This window comes from Camelus bactrianus, chromosome 8 (assembly GCF_048773025.1).
Source record: "Camelus bactrianus isolate YW-2024 breed Bactrian camel chromosome 8, ASM4877302v1, whole genome shotgun sequence".
NCBI classification, from domain to species: Eukaryota; Metazoa; Chordata; class Mammalia; order Artiodactyla; family Camelidae; genus Camelus; species Camelus bactrianus.
Genome location: NC_133546.1, coordinates 14,246,064 through 14,262,862, shown reverse-complemented (window position 1 = coordinate 14,262,862; position 16,799 = coordinate 14,246,064). Strand labels below are relative to the sequence as shown.

At 39.7% G+C, this 16,799-nt stretch overlaps 1 non-coding gene across 1 annotated transcript; it reads left to right on the top strand.

Annotated features, from left to right (window-relative positions):
• The first annotated feature begins 7,740 nt into the window (after positions 1–7,740).
• TRNAA-UGC (transfer RNA alanine (anticodon UGC)) lies at positions 7,741–7,813 on the top strand. Its single transcript has one exon. It is a non-coding gene; the product is annotated as a tRNA-Ala (tRNA).
• The last annotated feature ends 8,986 nt before the right edge of the window (positions 7,814–16,799 follow it).

Sequence of the window (16,799 nt, the reverse complement as noted above, 5' to 3'; positions counted from 1 at the left end):
AATGGTATCAGACTTGACAGTGTAGCTTTCAATCTCAAGAGCAATCTGTATCTGTGAGAAGATGGAAATAACCTGCTGGTATCTTATAAGTTCAGCAGACTTTGTATATTGATGTATGCCTGTGGTGGCCCCACCGTCCACACACACTGAATGTCATCTATACATGAACCTATTCTCTGTTACTAATGTTGGCATCAGGAAAAATACAGAAAGGTATCAATCACTGTTAATGGCAAAAATCAGGGAGGTTTATCTAAACACTAGGATTTTCCCTAAGAATTGTTCATTTCTATATTTATCTAAATAGTTTTGAAGCTTTTTTAAAATTTTGGTTGGTCAGGTTTTTTTCTTTTGAATGTAGCTTTTGTTTGATTATTAAAATAGTATAAACTCACATAAAATATTTATAAAATACAAAAAAAATTTTTTTTAAGTGTACCACCACCCAGAGATGCCACTGTTAATGTTTAGAAATATCTTCTTTCAGGTAACTTTTTCTGCACATTATAGTAATTAGTTATGGAATCCTCTATTTTTTAAATAAAAATGGTATTACATCATACATTCTGTTTTATATCTTGTCCTTATGCTCAACAATATGTTGTGGATCTTTTCATGACATTAATTTTTTTCATTCAAGTATAGTTGATTTATAATGTTTCAGGTGTACAGCAAAGTGATTCAGTTATACATACATATATATATTATATATATATATATATATATTCTTTTTCAGGTTCTTTTCCTTTCTAGGTTATTACAAGTTATTGAATATAGTTCCCTGTGCTATATAGCAGATCTTTGTTGTTTATCTATTTTATGTATAGACTGTGTGTCTGTTAATCCCAAATTCCTAATTTATCCCTTCCCCTTTTCCCCTTTGGTAAGTTTGTTTTCTGTGTCTGTGAGTATGTTTCTGTCTTGTAAATAAGTTTATTTGTATCATTTTTTTAGATTCCACATGTAGGTGATATAATATGATATTTGTCGTTCTCTGCATGACACTAAATTTTAATTCTACATCATTACCTTAGTAGTTGTATACTATTTCAAGAAACCAATTACCTTATTTATTAAAAATCTCTTGTAGATGAACGTTTGGACTAAATTCTTTTTTTCCTGTTATAACAACACTGCAATGAATATCCTTGTCCACTGGCATTTTCTTATTCTCAAGTAAAATTACTGTGTGAAAGTTCACTGTTTTAAGACTTTGGATATAATTGCTTTCCAGAAAGTTTCCACAATTATACCCAGAGTATGTGTATACTTAATGCTTGTTTTCTAACACTATTACCAAAATTAGATACTTTTGTACTTGATAGACAGAGATGCCTACCTGCTGTGCTATAACATACTAAGTGAATCATACAAAATTGCTGCTACTCAACCTTTGTTGACCTATAAATGACCATTTCATATGAATAAACCTAATAGAAATGTCTATAAACACATTTCATTGTCCTCCTCTTACACATCATTTTGTTAAAGAAAATAATTCAAAGGGAGGGTATAGCTCAGTGGTAGAGCACATGCTTAGCATGCACGAGGTCCTGGGTTCAATCCCCAGTACCTCTTCTAAAAATAAATAAATGAATAAACCTAATTACCTCTGTCAAAAAAAAAAAAAAAGACAATAAAGAAAATAATTCAAGCAGTCACAAATTCTTAGAGATTTACCTCCTTAATAGCCACCAACTCAAGTCTAAAAATCCCAACCCTACGTAGTTGCCAGGATGATGTACCTACACATAAACAAAGCTGGCCATGCCATTCTCCAATAAATACTCTTCAACGTCTCCTTGGTATGTGGTGCTGTCACCTGCTGAAATGAAAAAAAATGGGGAGGATTATGTTTATGGACGTGGGAGAATGAAATTAGAGAAGTTCCATTTTGGTCGTGTTAAATTTGAGACAGTGTGAAATAACCGAGCAGAGAGGTCAAATAGCCAGTTAGATATATGATCCCAGAGTTCAGAGCCGAAATCTTAGCTGAACACAAAAATTGGGATAACATCGGTCTAGGAATGGCATTTGTCCCTATAAATATACCTGCTCCTCTCTCTACAGAGCACTTGGTGTGCACTGGTTGAGTGACTTTACCCGAAGCAAACCTGTTCAGGATGACGAAAGGCTTTCTTCCAGACTGACAACAAGTGTAATTTATTAAGGAACATTTATATGCTCAGAGGAAAGAGGACATGTGACTCCTTCCCACCCCGAGGGAGACACAACAAAAGTAATCGCAAAGATCAGTTAAGAAGTTGGCTAAATTTTTAAGAAAAATCTTTAAAGGAATGTCCCTTTTTTTCAACCTCTGTCACTACTTCATCTCAAGAGCCGCTGTTTGTTGTTTAAGTTGCTTTGGAAATGACTCCACCTTGATTTATGAGCTGTGAGGCAATGCTATACCTCGGGAAATGGAAAGATTTCTAGAGGCAGAGGCACTGAATTCTCCACCACCCTTTCCCAGCACTGCAGCTTTGGCATTCTTAACTTCTCTGCCTCACATATAAACTGAGGATAACAATGCCTGCTCCTGTGAGATTTAGAGACTAAATACGTTCACAGTGTAACCCACAACAGACCCTCAGTGACTGTAGGATGCTGCTATCACTGAGAAAGGTGCAGAGTGTTTCCTCTGGAATATGGCAATACATTCGCACGACATTAATGGCTAATTTATGTGTCTGCACTCAGCCCTGGAGGGTTGTGGGGAAACAGGGGGAGGGCATCGAAAGCTCTGCCGTGTGTGAGGGGGACTGAATCTTTCCTAAAGTGTCCCCACCATGTCTGTACGTGGGCACATCCACATCGATTACTTCTTTTTTTGCTGTCGAAATTCAAGACACATCTAGGGACAGCAGAAATAAACAGGAACATGTGCTAGTGATGGAATGGACAGGCTCTGCCCTTGTCCCCGGTGCCTGGGTTAGTGAGGGGAAAAACTGCACGTGTGGAAGCTTCTTCCCCCACCCCGCTCCAGAGTAAGTATCTTAAAAACAAACAAACAAACAAAAACCCAAATAAACAAAAGAACAACCCTACCACTTGGAGGTGAGGATTTCAAGTGATTCTGCATTTGGGGGCAGAGGCTGAACTATTTTTTTTTCCATTTGTTCTAGAAGGAAACCTATGTTATCTTAGTCATGTATCAGGTTTTATCATGTATGAGTGTGCTGTATTCGTGGGAAAGACTTGAAACAGGGAAATCATCTCAACGCAGGTGTTTCAGGCAGTGGGCAATGACATGTGGGCAGAGCTAGAAATCTGCAGAGCTTGGGGAGATGCTGGGTGTCCCCTCCACCTCTGACTGGAATCAAGGAGGGGCAGAGACCCAGCCAGGACAGGGACAAGGGGCTCCCATGGGAGAGTCCTCTTTAGAGAAAGACAGCCATTAGGAGACTCCTGGGAAAGGCACAGCTCCTGGATTTTGGTAGTGATACCTGATTTTGACTGTTTTTTATTTTCATCGGGTTCTACTTACCACAACTACCATCAACAGTCATAATAATAAAGGCTAGCACTTTTAAAGTACTGTTCTAAGCACTTTGCATAAACGAGCACATATAATCCTCACACTCTAAGAGGAAAGTACTCTTATCACGCCTGCTTTTCAGATGAGGAAACGGAGACACAGAGAGATTAGGTGACTTGCTTAGGTCACTCTGATAAGAGGTGTCTTTCCTGCATTATAATACTCATTTATGTGAAAGCCAAGCCTTTGCTAAACTGTTACTGAACACTTGAGTCTAGTGCTAGCTGAGTTTCAAGGAATTGAGGTCGGAGCTGTGCCGGCACTTCGGGTAAATCAGTGTGGGTCGAAGAGCAAGAGTAAAAAGGAGATGATGAAATAGGGAGACTGAGTATAGAATGTAGAATGTTCTTTTAAGAACCTTGGCAGAGAAGGAAATGGCTGAGATGGGACTATAGCTAGAGGGAGACAAATGGTCAACAAGTATCTCTCTCTTTAGGATAAGAAGTACTTGGGCATATTTCGAAGCTGAAAAAAGTGAAGTGGGAGAAGGACTGAAGATATGAGAGAGAAAGGGGATAATTACAAGATCCTCCCACTGGAGGTGGGAGGAAGTAGAATTAAGAATTCTGGTGATGCAGCCCTTGGACCCGGAGTGACATGACTGACCCGAGTGCCTGGAGGGATGGAGGGAAGGAGGAATGCAGGTGATCAGTGAGTAATGTGGTTTTCAAAAAGGAGATATAATTCATACCTGATGACTTTCATTTTCTTGATGAAATAAGACACGTCTTTGACAAGGGTGAAGACTGTGGAGTCTGGGAAGGGAATTATAGGAGAGAAGATTTGAAACAGTTGCTTAGTGGTAAGGGGGCTGACAAGAATAAGAAAAAAGGATTTTTTTCCCTTTTTTTTCCTTGTTGAAGTATAGTCGGTTTATAAAGTAGTGCCAATTTTTGGTGCACAGCATAATGCTTCAGTCATACATATATATACATAAATTCCTTTTCTTATTCTTTTTCATTATAGGTTACTACAAGATATTGAATACAGTTGTTCCCTGTGTTATAGAGTAGAAATGTTGTTTATCTACTTTATATATAGTAGTTAGTATCTGCAAGTCTCAAACTCCCAATTTATCCCTTTAAAGGATTTTTGAAAGCTGTTGAGGGTCCAACTTGGGAGGAGACCAGGAGTTTGTAGTGGATCCAACATATTCTGTTGTGTGATTTGCAGCAACATTCAGCAGCATTAGTGACAGACTGCCAGATGATCCAGGGGTTTTGCTGGGCTGGGCAAGGGAAGGACAGGGATTTAAGGAGCTGAGAGTGTCTGTGAGAAAGAATGTGGTTTAGGGAATCAATCCTGTGGCCTGAGTCACATGAAGAAGTTAGACAAGGAGAGGGCTGTGAGGTTGGGAGAAGTGAAGGCATATGTCACAGGTTTAGTCAGAAGCAGGTGTAAGGGGGACCAAGATGAGAGAACGTGAGATTGTGGCCAGAGATGGGGATATTAGAGCTTCAGATTTCAGAGGTGAAACCCGTCTGGGTGATGACAAGGTCTTGGTGGTGGAGACACAAGCAAGTAGGGGAGATGGAAAGAAGAAACCATTGGAGAGAAAGATACTAAGACCCTGAGGATGGAGCTGAGTGTGTGCTGCCCACATGGACACTGCAGTGACCCCAGAACTGACAGCAGGACATGAGACGGAGAGGAAGGCTATGGTCTCTGTGCCCATGTCCTCTGAGAAGGTGGGGAGTGACCAGGATGTCAAGAGAGGGCAGTGATGAGCCAGGTGGCATGAGCCACCAAGCAGGCAGCCTTAGCTATGGAAAAGGGGAGAGTGCAGCAGCAAAGCCTTGTGGTCAAGGGCATAGGTAGGTTCTGGAGCTACATGAACATGGATTCTGATCCCAGTTCTGCCTCTTAGAAGTTGTGGGACTTGGGCCAAGTTATGCAGTGTTGTGGTCCTTCGTTTTCTCGTCCACAAAGTCGGGTTAATAATACATATTGTGACACCCAGTTGTAATGTGGGCAGCACAGTCCTGACACATGATAAGCATCTGATAAAAGGCAGCCTCCTCTGCCTGGAATGCCCTTATTTTCCCATTTATTGAAATTCCTACTCTTCTGTTAGGACACTGATCAAGCATCAAATCAACAGCAGTTTTCTGTATTCCCTGACGTCAACCTGCCCTTTCTCCTCACTGACTCCCACTAACTCTTTCTCCTGCAGTTATAGTTCTTATCACTCTCTGCATTCTAGTTATTTCTGGACGTGTCTTGCACGCTGACTGGATTACAAAGTTATGGAGAGAGAGAGTAATGGCTTGCTTGTCTGTTTCAACCAAATGTTTAATAAATATTTGTTGAATTTTACCCATTTCCTTCACCATTGTTATCCTAATCATTTAAATTAAAACTACATTATAAAGCTTAAAATTGATCAAAAGAAACAAAAACTTTTAAAATTGATGACAAAAATCTTGATGCCGGAAACTCTAAACACAAAGCCTAAGGACTTTAAGAGAAAGATTGTGAAAAAAAAAAATGTGACAATGAGTATATGTATGTTCATGTATAACTGAAAACTTGTGCTCTACACTGGAATTTGACACAACATTGTAAAATGACTATAACTCAATTAAAAAATGTTAAAAAAAAAAAAAGAGAAAGATTGTGAGATCATACCTATAAATTATGAGTTTGATCTGGGATCAAAAGAGTTCATGTGAGAGAGTCAAGTCATTCATAACCTTAACTGACAGTAAAAATATGTTCTAAAATCAGTGTGTTATAATTCAACATGTATGTTTTATTTTAAGCCAATGCTTTATTTTCCATTGCACCTTAAGCCATATAGTAATCTCTATTCATTTCAGGCAAAGGAAACATTAAAGAATTTTATTGTCTTACCAGAATATTCAAGAATGCCCTGAAAGATAGAAATCAGATATTCATTAAAATCTTCTTAACGGTAAGCATATGGCCAAACAAGGAGGACACTTTCCCCTTCTATGTACATAAAAAGCCACAAAAAGGAAGGAACTATTGATACACAGAACATGGATGAATCTCAAAAACAGTATGCTGAAGAAAGGGAGCCAGACACAAAAGAGTAAACCCTGATGATTGCATTTATATAAACTTCTAGAAAAGGCAGAAAACCTTGGTTGTCTGGGAGCTGGGGAATGACTGACAAGGGGCCAATGGAATATTTGAGGATGATGGAAGTGATCTATATTTCCATAGGCATGTGGGTAACCTGGGTATATGCACTTGTCCAAATTTACAGAGCTGTGCATTGAAAATGGGTGCATTTTATCTTAAATAAGTTATACCTCTATAAAGGTGATTTTAAAATACATTTTATAACTCTCATATAAAGCAGGTTAATCTGACCCATTCTGTACACACCAGAACCCTCTTGAGAGCTGGTGTTCTCAGAGATGTTTCTAGATAGTTGATGGGCTGGAGGAAGCTTACAATGGATTAATTAACAGGCTGTAAAACAGGCAGTAAAAACAAAATATAGGTTTTTTTCCCAAGGCCAGAATTCTCTTTTCTCCTCCTGTTAGATGGAAAGAGACATAGGAAGCAAACACTGAGGGTGGATGAAGGCTTTTTCCTGACAAGGTCACACATGTGGGTCCTTCCTGATCCATGGCAATCCCAGGCCAATGGAAGGCTTCTGGAGAGCTTTGAGAGCAGAGTTGCACGGAGGACCCACAATCCAGGAGCTAGAGACAAACCCCAAGATGTTGTATAACACATTAAACACATTTAAGACTGGTTATACTCTGTGAGCTACCATAAGATCTTGTATATATTTCCCTGTGCTATACTGAAAAATTGTGCTCTACACTGGAATTTGACACAACATTGTAAAATGATTATAAATCAATAAAAAATGTTAAAAAAAAAAAGACTGGTTATACTGAGCAACAATTGGTAACAGTTGAAAATCAAAGAGCTCTTTCATAACTTATATTTGATGGGTGTTTCTTAGCATCCTTTTACACATGGCTTATCTAGCTAAGTAGAATTATAAACTTTATCAAATTTTGTACTTCATTATTTTAAGACAGCTTTTTTTTTTTTTAATGGGTGGAAAAATTCTCCGGTCCTATGTCTGGAAGGAATCCATCTGTTTGGACCAGAAGGCTTCGTCCAGGCACCACCAAGAGTTGCAAACCAACTGGCATAGCCCAGGGTGGAAAGGCTTTAGAAGGAGAACCTGGCCAGCCTTAATCAATAGAACTGGGGGAAGGTATAGCTCAGTGGTAGCGTGCATGTTTTGCATGCATGAGGCCCTGGGTTCAATCCCCAGTACCTCCATTTAAAAAAAAGAAAAGAAAAGAAAAAAAGATGGGCCACATAAAATAATTAATTAATTAAAAAAATAAAAGAAAACAGAATCATCAAACACGAAGCTGGCATTTTAGAAAATGCTGTTTTCTGTGCTCCCCAATGGGTTTCATTTATCTTTGATTATTTTCATCTTCCACACTGGGGAGCAGGGATCCTAGTTTGTATCTCTCAGAATACCTACCACACTCCAATTTGGCCCCCAGCACCATAGTGCTTTCTTTCTATTGAGTATTTTATTCATGGTCTTGAAGCTTGTCCCCACTTCCTTGTCTCCAACCTTGGTTATGGTGGTTTCTAACATCCTGAGTACACCCTTCTCTTTAACTAATCCAGCCCTAGGACTCCATATTTCTGCACAGTCCCCGATGGGCAATCACACCTCCTCTTCTTTCCCACCCCCAGCCAGACGGCCTGAGGCCCTGTGGCTTTTCCTTGGTGCTGCTAATACCCCCGTGTGCATCTTCATTCTCCAAAGAGATTCTGCTTTGGTAGCCAGCATAAACAGGGAAGGCTAAGCTCCTTGTGGCCCAATGCAGGTATATGTAGCTGCAAACACCAGGAGGGGCGTCCCAGAACACCAACATAGAGATTAGATTTTTTTCAAAAAGTAACACTATCTGAGAGTAATAAGTGTCTGTAACCTCACCTATATCTGACATCCATACCCAAGCGGATCTGGTGATTCTTTATATCCCAAGGGTCCCCACTGTGAACTGAAACACACCAGGCTCCCAGGATGACAGGAGATTTGGGCTTGGGGCGGCAGGCAAGTCCCCACACAGTGCAAAGAAATTGTACTTAGTTTTTTGGGTTTTTTTTCCAAAAAGGAACTTTCTCTTACCTAATAGAATTTACTCAGAAAATTGATTCTGATTCTCAATTCTACACTGGCAGTCCTACACTTCAAAGAGGATGTAGTAATTTTCTTTCCCCCAAATTCTCATTTCCACTAATTCTAAAGATCTGGGGAGTTGATACACATTCTGAGAGAAGCTGTCTTCCCTGTTGTAAAAAATATAAAGATGTTTTCTTTCTATAAAAATTAAAGACCAGCAGCTGTTCTTCCTACTCTATTAAGAATGACACGTAAAATACAATCTTGTAATGGCTGCGCTTCCAAAACAGAAGAGACGATCTAGGACGTGAATTTTTTGTGGGGTTTTAGAGGCCATTTTGGCCATATTCATCAGGTCACTTTACACGCCATTCAGCACAAACCCGGCAGCTGGAAAGCTGCACAGCTGCTGACTGGAGCAGAAAAGAGAAAACATTTTTTTCTCCACGTGAGGTGGTGAAAGCATGAGATCGTTCTGAAAGAAAAATGGCTTTCAGTTGTTATTAACTCTCCTATGAAGGAAGCACGGGTAGGGGGATTCTAAATAAATGCAGAGCCAAATAATGTACAATGATTTCAAAGATGTATTCTGTCTTTATTCAAATAAGGGCGAGCCTTAGGTTCTAGAAGCTCCCACTTCTGGTTCCCGTAATAATTTTCATACATGCACAAACCCTTGTCTAATCCAGTCTGAGGCTTGGTGTCTGACAAAGTCTCCAAGTTACACCTTTTAGAAAGACACGATTATTATCTGTCAAACATTAGGATTATAAACAGAAAATGCCCATTTCCCTTAATCATCTCACACGGCCCTCACATTCCCTCTGCACTGTTCTTTCAGCCACCACATCTGTGTCATAAAGGAGAACTGGAGTCGGTGATTTCAGTCCTGCACTGTTGTCCTTGATCCACACTGTTCTGACCTCCAGGCATCCCCCAGCCCTGGCTGCATCCCCTCCCTGTTTTCACTCTGACTTTACCCTTCTAATTGACACTCTACACCCTTTTCCTACCCATGTAGTGTCTCCTCCCAGCAGAGATTCTGATCCTGGTTAGAAGCACCCCTTCCCAACCATCTTTGCTGTAGCTCTTCCTGTTTATTTTACCCTTCCTGCAGAAATCAGGCAAAAAACAAATTGTGAAAAAGTATGTATATGCTTACTCTGATCTTTTCAGGAAGTAATGAGTACAATTTATTCACTGCAGAATTTCAAGCATGTCGGAAATTGCATAGACTAGAACAATCTTTCCAGCACCCTTCCTAGTAATGTTCACCAGCTGTTTGTCTTGGTTCCAGCAGGTCAATGGGTTGATCATTCTCTAGGTGGCTCCTAAACCCTTTCCTAGGTGGTGACAATTATTTCAGCATTTATCATTTGTGACACAGTCATTTCCCTGAATGACCACTTGCACAGACCCACATGCAAACTCCACACAGCTCTTCTGGTCGCTCTGTGAGTCTCTGGTGACCTTCTGGTTCATTAACCAGATCAACATTTGACTGTATAAACATGATGGCTACCATCTGCAGACTTGGAAAAGTCATTGTGCACTTTCTCTTTTATTTCATAAATATATGAAAAAGTCTGAGGTTCTGTTCCAATCTTATTTCAATTAAAAAAAATCTAGCCTGTGCTTAGAAAAGATTCCAGTCATTTGGCCAACCAGTCAATCAACTTGAGTTTATCAAGAATGAGCATTAATGTGCAGGGGATTGTAGAGATCAGGAGAACATTTACGTCTGACCAGTTTGTCGAGACTGGAAGTTTGAGTCACAGTTTTTGGCTCAGAGGGTGCCCCTCAGTGTCTGCCTAGGAATATAAATAATGCTGACTGTTCAGCAGTTTTCTGTGAAGCACAGTGTTCCTATAAAAGTAAAGCTGCATAATTTGGTCAATAAGCCCACACTTTCATTCCACCCCTTCCTAGTGGTTTAGCTTCACCTCTTCTGTTAATAGGTTACTGTATCCTGTTTATCCACTTACTCATTTCGAAAACCAATTTGGGAGTTGGAATCTCCCTTGAGCTTTTCCTCTAAGGGTAATTCTGGAGAAAAGCATATTCTTCCTCGTCTTAAAAAAAAATATATCAGAAAATGAACAAGTAGCAGCAACAAGCTCTGAGTAGCTTCTATTCTTCAAATAGCTTCTTAGGATTGTATTTGGATCCCCCTCAAAGGAGTTCTTCCTTTGCTTGGGAAGCCTGTCTGATTTCAGATTGTTCCTGACCTGGAACATTTTCAGAAGTTCTTGCCAACAAAGCATGGTCTCCAGCCACCTGGGAGCCCCTGATGCCACCAGAAAAGCTCTCTGTATTTTCTCAAAAGGTTTCTTACTTGTCCTCTACAAGAGCATTTCGTTTTTAACACAAAGTGTTTTATTATTATTATTATTGAAGTATGGTCAATTTACAATGTTGTATCAATTTCTGGTGTACAGCATAATGTTTCAGTCATATACATATGTACATATATTCCTTTTCATATTCTTTCTCAGTATAGGTTATTACAAGATATTGAATAAAGTTCCCTGTGCTGTGCAGAAGGAACTTGTTGTTTATCTATTTTATATATATTTAGTATTTAGTATCTGTAGATCCTGAATTCCCAATTTATTCCTTCCAAGTCTCCCCTTACTCCTCCGGTAACCGTAAGTTTGTTTTCTATGTCTGCGAGTGTGTTTCTGTTTTGTAAATAAGTTCATTTGTGTAATTTTTTTTAGATTCCACATGTAAGTGATATCATATGGTATTTTTCTTTCTCTTTCTGGCTTACTTCACTTAGAATGACGATCTCCAGGTCCATCCATGTTGCTGCAAATGGCAATATTTTATCCTTTTTTATGGCTGATTAGTATTCTATTGTATAAATATACCACGTCTTCATTATCCATTCATCTGTTGATGGACATTTAGGTTGTTTCCACATCTTGGCTATTGTAAATAGTGCTGCTATGAACACTGGAGTGCATGTATCTTTTCAAATTAGAGTTCCCACCAGGTAAATGCCCAGGAGTGGGATTGCTGGATCATAGGATAGGTCTATTTTTAGTGTTTTAAGGAACCTCCATACTTGTTCTCCATAGTGGCTGCACCAAACTACATTCCCACCAGCAGTGTAGGAGGGTTTCCGTTTCTCCACACTCTCTCCAGCATTTATTATTTGTGGACTTTTTAATGATGGCCATTATAACTGGTGTGAGGTGATACCTCATTGTAGTTTTCATTTTCATTTCTACAAGAGCGTTTCTAATCAAATCTTCTCCTTTGCAGAGAGTGAAGTTGACTGCTGGATGAAGGAGAAGTTAAGACTGTGGTCTCCAGAGCCAGGTTACCTGGTGTGAATCTGGGCTCTGTAAGATCTCGGGCAAATTAATGTATTTCCATGTTTCCCTTTCTTCGGCTTCAATGTGATGATAATAACAGAATAGTCCATCACAGGGCTGTTCTAAGGATAAAATGAGTTAATATAGAGGAAATGCCTAGAATAGTGTAGGACATAGCAAGTGTTAATATTTACAAGTATTAGTATTATTTAGAAAAAATAGAATATATCAATTGGAAGACCACTCCACTTGACATCAAACCTACAAACTAACTTGCATTTACTTGGATCCTGTCCTCTGTCCTCCTATTGTCAACAGAGAGAATCTTTTAGGCTATTTAAGGTTAATTTCTCCCCCTGTACATCAGATACATCCTATGACCCCTCGTTTTTCTCAGGAACCTCATGCATTGTTACCCCTCAACCTCTTCCTCTCTTACATCTTAAATCCCACTCCCCTCTTTGCTATAATTTCTCTCATCAGCACTAAATATACTCATTAAAAAAATAATAATCTCTCAACTCCTACTCCTACTATCACATTAATGATTCTTACCTCTCATCATCTCCGAAAGACAAAGGCTTGAAAGAGTTAGTTTTCTCTACTTTCTGGTGGAGATGACTCATCACTTCTCATGAAGTCTCAGCCCCTGAAGTCTGGCTTACGGCTCTCTCCCCCCACTAAAAGTGCTTTCAACCATTCCTTCTCATTAAGCCCAGTGGACAGTTTTCAGTCCTTATATTACTTAATAGAAAAGAAGGTCTCTCTTCCTTTTCTACCAATATTTGCTTGTAGTTAGTGCTTCTGGTGTTCTATTTAAGAAATTTTTTTACCCTGGAGTCACAAAGATATTATTCTGTATTATCTTATGAAATTTTATTGTTTTACCACTCATATCTAAATCTCAATCCACCTGGGACTTACTGGTTTCGGTATGGTGTGACAAAGGGATCAATTTAATTTTTCTCCATATGGATATCCAATTGACACAGCATCATTTGATAAAGGATATCTTTTATCCACTGCTCTGTTGTGCCATTTTTGCCATAAATCAAGATAAACATATGTGTGAGTGTGTTTGTTCCTGGGCTCTGTGTTCTGTTGCATGGTCTATTTGATTATAAATATGCCAATATCAAGCTTTATAATTGGTCTTGATAACCAAAAGAGCAAGTCTTTCCACATTTCCCCTTCTTCATAAATTTTGTTTGAATTTGTTTAATTGAAATTCAGATTACATTGAATATATACATCAATTTGAGGAGGACTAATGTCTTTAAAATACTGATAACTCATGAATATGGTATACACCCCCTCCCAATTTATTTTGGTTTCTTTAATTTATCTTAATAATGTTTCTTTATTTACAAAGCAGTCTTGCATATCTTCATTGGATTTATTCCTAAGCATTTTAGATTTTTGATGCAATTCAAATAGAAAGTTTTAAATTATATTTTCTAATTGTTTATTGCTGGCATATAGAAATGAAATAGATTTTTGTAGTTTGTCACAGGTCCAGCTCATGTTAAACTCACTTTATGCTAATAATACATTTGTCAAATATTTTTGGATTTCAATGCAAATCTGCATATAATCATATCAGTTTTATTCCTTCTTTTACTTGTACATTTTGTTACTTTATCTTCTTTTAATACACTAGCTTGAACCTCCTCCAGTTAATGTTGAATAGAAATGATGACAATGGGTATACTTATTTCTTTTCCTAATATTATTTTTCTAATATCATTTTCTCTAATATTATTTCTTTGGTTAATTCCAAAAAGTAATTGTAGAATTACAAAATAGTAGAGATGGAAGAAACCTTGAAGGTCATCAGCTGAAATATTAAGAGGTGGATTGAATTCCTTAATCACACAATGAGAGTGAGCAGGAATCAGAACCCAGATACTCTGACTACTAGTTTAGTAGTTCTTTTCCCTATTGAAAAAACTCTTTTCTAAAAAGGAATACAATTAAGGTAATTTCCTTTTATCTCCTGAAGTTAGAGAGGGCTTGAAACTCAAAGCTTTTAGAGTTGAGTAAGTCTAAAGTGGGCTATATCATTAACGAAGCCACCATAGCCAGGCCAGAAACAGCGACAAGTCACTGGCAAGCCCACCTCATTTCACTAAGAGCTCCAGGCCCATTTTACCTCCAGGGAGCTCCCAGCCTGGGCACTGGCTCTGTTCAGTTTGTGAACCCCTGGTAATTTCACTGACATTTCTCCTTGACCCTGTGTCAACCCATCCTGGCTCCATAAAAATAGTTGGGGTTGGACAAAGCTATGTACTGTCCTTCAGTCTGATTTCCCATGAGATTAAAGGAAATGATTTTGTTCAGTTTCCTCTTTTCTCTTTGGAGTCAAACTCCTAGCAAAGCATGACCCAGTGAAATTTTCATCTGTCCCCTTGTCATTGCCAGCATCTTCAACTCCATTATCTCCTAGTCATCTCACTCGCATCTACCTAGTAAATCCCAACCCAATTTCACAATCTGATTTTTACTACTCCCTGTTACTGGTTTCTGAGCCATGCTAGCATTCAGTAATGCAATTAATTGATTTTTAAGAGGCCATCTCAAAGGGCAGTAGAGATATCATACACAGGTGTAGACCTTGAAGAGTTCGCAACCTAGCTGAGGAGACAAGATTAACACATGTGAATTAACTGAAGATCAGTAACTGATAATGTGCATATAATTTCTGTTAGCAAAAAATCAACATACAAATAAAGAGCTCTGATAAGTGAACAAGTTCAGGAGTGTTTAAGCCTGTTTAACTGTTTCAACATTTTCAGGAGTTGTTACCCCCTGTCATCTCAGCTCTACTTATGGGTTCTTTGTCTCACCTCCCACACCTAAGTCATTGAGGGAATGCAATGACTTTGCTTTGGGTTTGCTTTGGGTATTCTTGGTTGGAACGTGGAGTGCAATTTAGTCCAAGAAGCAGTGGTTTGGAATGATGTAAATACTTCAGCCACATGACAGGTTAAGTGGGCTTTTATGAACTGACACAATTTCTTTGGAAAAACCACTCTGAGTACAAAATGACTTGCTTTCAAATGAAATTTCCAAACACAGACCCTTCTTTTGGCTCCGCATACTCAAATCTAGGCACTTAGGAAGTGCGTCCCGCCAGCACCGTGATGCTCCCCTTCAACGGCAATGTTGATTGTCTTCTTACTGTGCACATGGAAAGACTAAGTATGAACGTGTCAAGCAATAAAGCATGGTGGTCATGTATTTTGTTTTCATGGAGACTAGCACTCTTCTCCGCGTGGTCTTCTCCTGTGCAAGGCAAGAGGATTAAAAATATTTCAGGAGAACTGAATATACACTGCATATGCTTTGTGTACAACTATCACCCTCGGGTCTATAAAACGAATAAGGTTTTCTTGGTTTGGGCTCTTGGCCGAACCTGAGGAAGACAGCTTTCAGAATACCTAATGTTCATAATCCTGAGGCTGCCGGATAATATAAGTGGAGCCAGACAGGAGAAGGACAAATTCCCAAGGTGTTATTCAGCACTGCCATTCAAAGTGTGGTCAGTGGTCAAGAGCTTCAGCCTCACCTGGGAGGTTGCTGAAAATGCAGATCTTTGGACCTACCTAGAATCAGAACCCCTTGGGGGAGGCCAGGTAGCTGGGCTATAACATGTTCTCCCATGCACATCAAAGAGAACCGGCGCTGGGCTCATCCTCTCTCAGATCTGTGGAACCAGCATTAGTGGCAGTCTGCTGAGACTTGTAAAGGTCCTTCAGCCCCGAGAAGGGCCCGCGCCTGGCTGTGATGGATCAGATTGCTGAGCACAGGGCCTGACCCAGAGCAGGCACTCGATACCCGTGGAATGAATGAACACGGTGTGGCCCCAGGTACCTCTTGCTCTCCGTTACGGGCTAAACTCTATCCCCTCAAATTCTTACGCTGAAGTGCTAATGCCTAGTGCTTCAGGAAGTAACTGTATTTGGAAGTAAGGTCTTTAAAGACATAATTAAGTTAAAAGGAGGTCATTAGGGAAAATCCTAATCTAATATATCTGATTAGGGGGTCGGGGAAGAGCTCAGTGGTAGAGCATGTGCATGCATGAAGTCCTGGGTTCAATCCCCAATATCTCCATTAAGAAAATTCAAAAAAAAAAAAAAAAAAAAGAAGAAGAAGAAGAAGAAGAGTAGGAGATTAGGGTACAGACACACACAGATAGAAAGACTATAAGAAGAACAGAGAGAAGACACCCGTCCTCAAGTCAAGGAGAGAGGCCTTGGGAGAAACCAGCCCTGCCGACACCTTGGTCTTGGACTTGTGTCCTGCAGAACTGTGAGAGGATGCATCTCTGTTGTTGAAGCTGCCTAGTCGGTAATGGTTTGTTACAGCAGCCCTAGCAGACTCACGCACTAGCCCTCCTCTGCCCTCACACCCGGGAGTGGTTTATACAGAGCTCTGCCCTGAGTAGTCTCCAGTTCCTATAGCAACACACCTTTGACCTTGAGAGTGGGGGTGGTGCTTGAGGTTTTCTGTGATGGACTATTGGTTTGGAGCACCTGTGCCCAGTCCTGACTCGGGGGAAGGTGCGTTCTCCCGTGCTCTGCTGTCCAAACAGGGAGGGCGGGCGGCAGCCTAACCCTCCAGAGCCCAGAGTTTGTGTTGACCATTAACCATGTGCATGTCTATGGGAAAATGCCCTCTCTCTGGGTCAGTATCTTCCTATGAAAAATAGAGGCATTAATGACCTTTATATTGACAACAATCCTCTCTTTCTTACAGGGTTGCAGAAAAGGTCAAGTGAGGTGATTACGTAGGC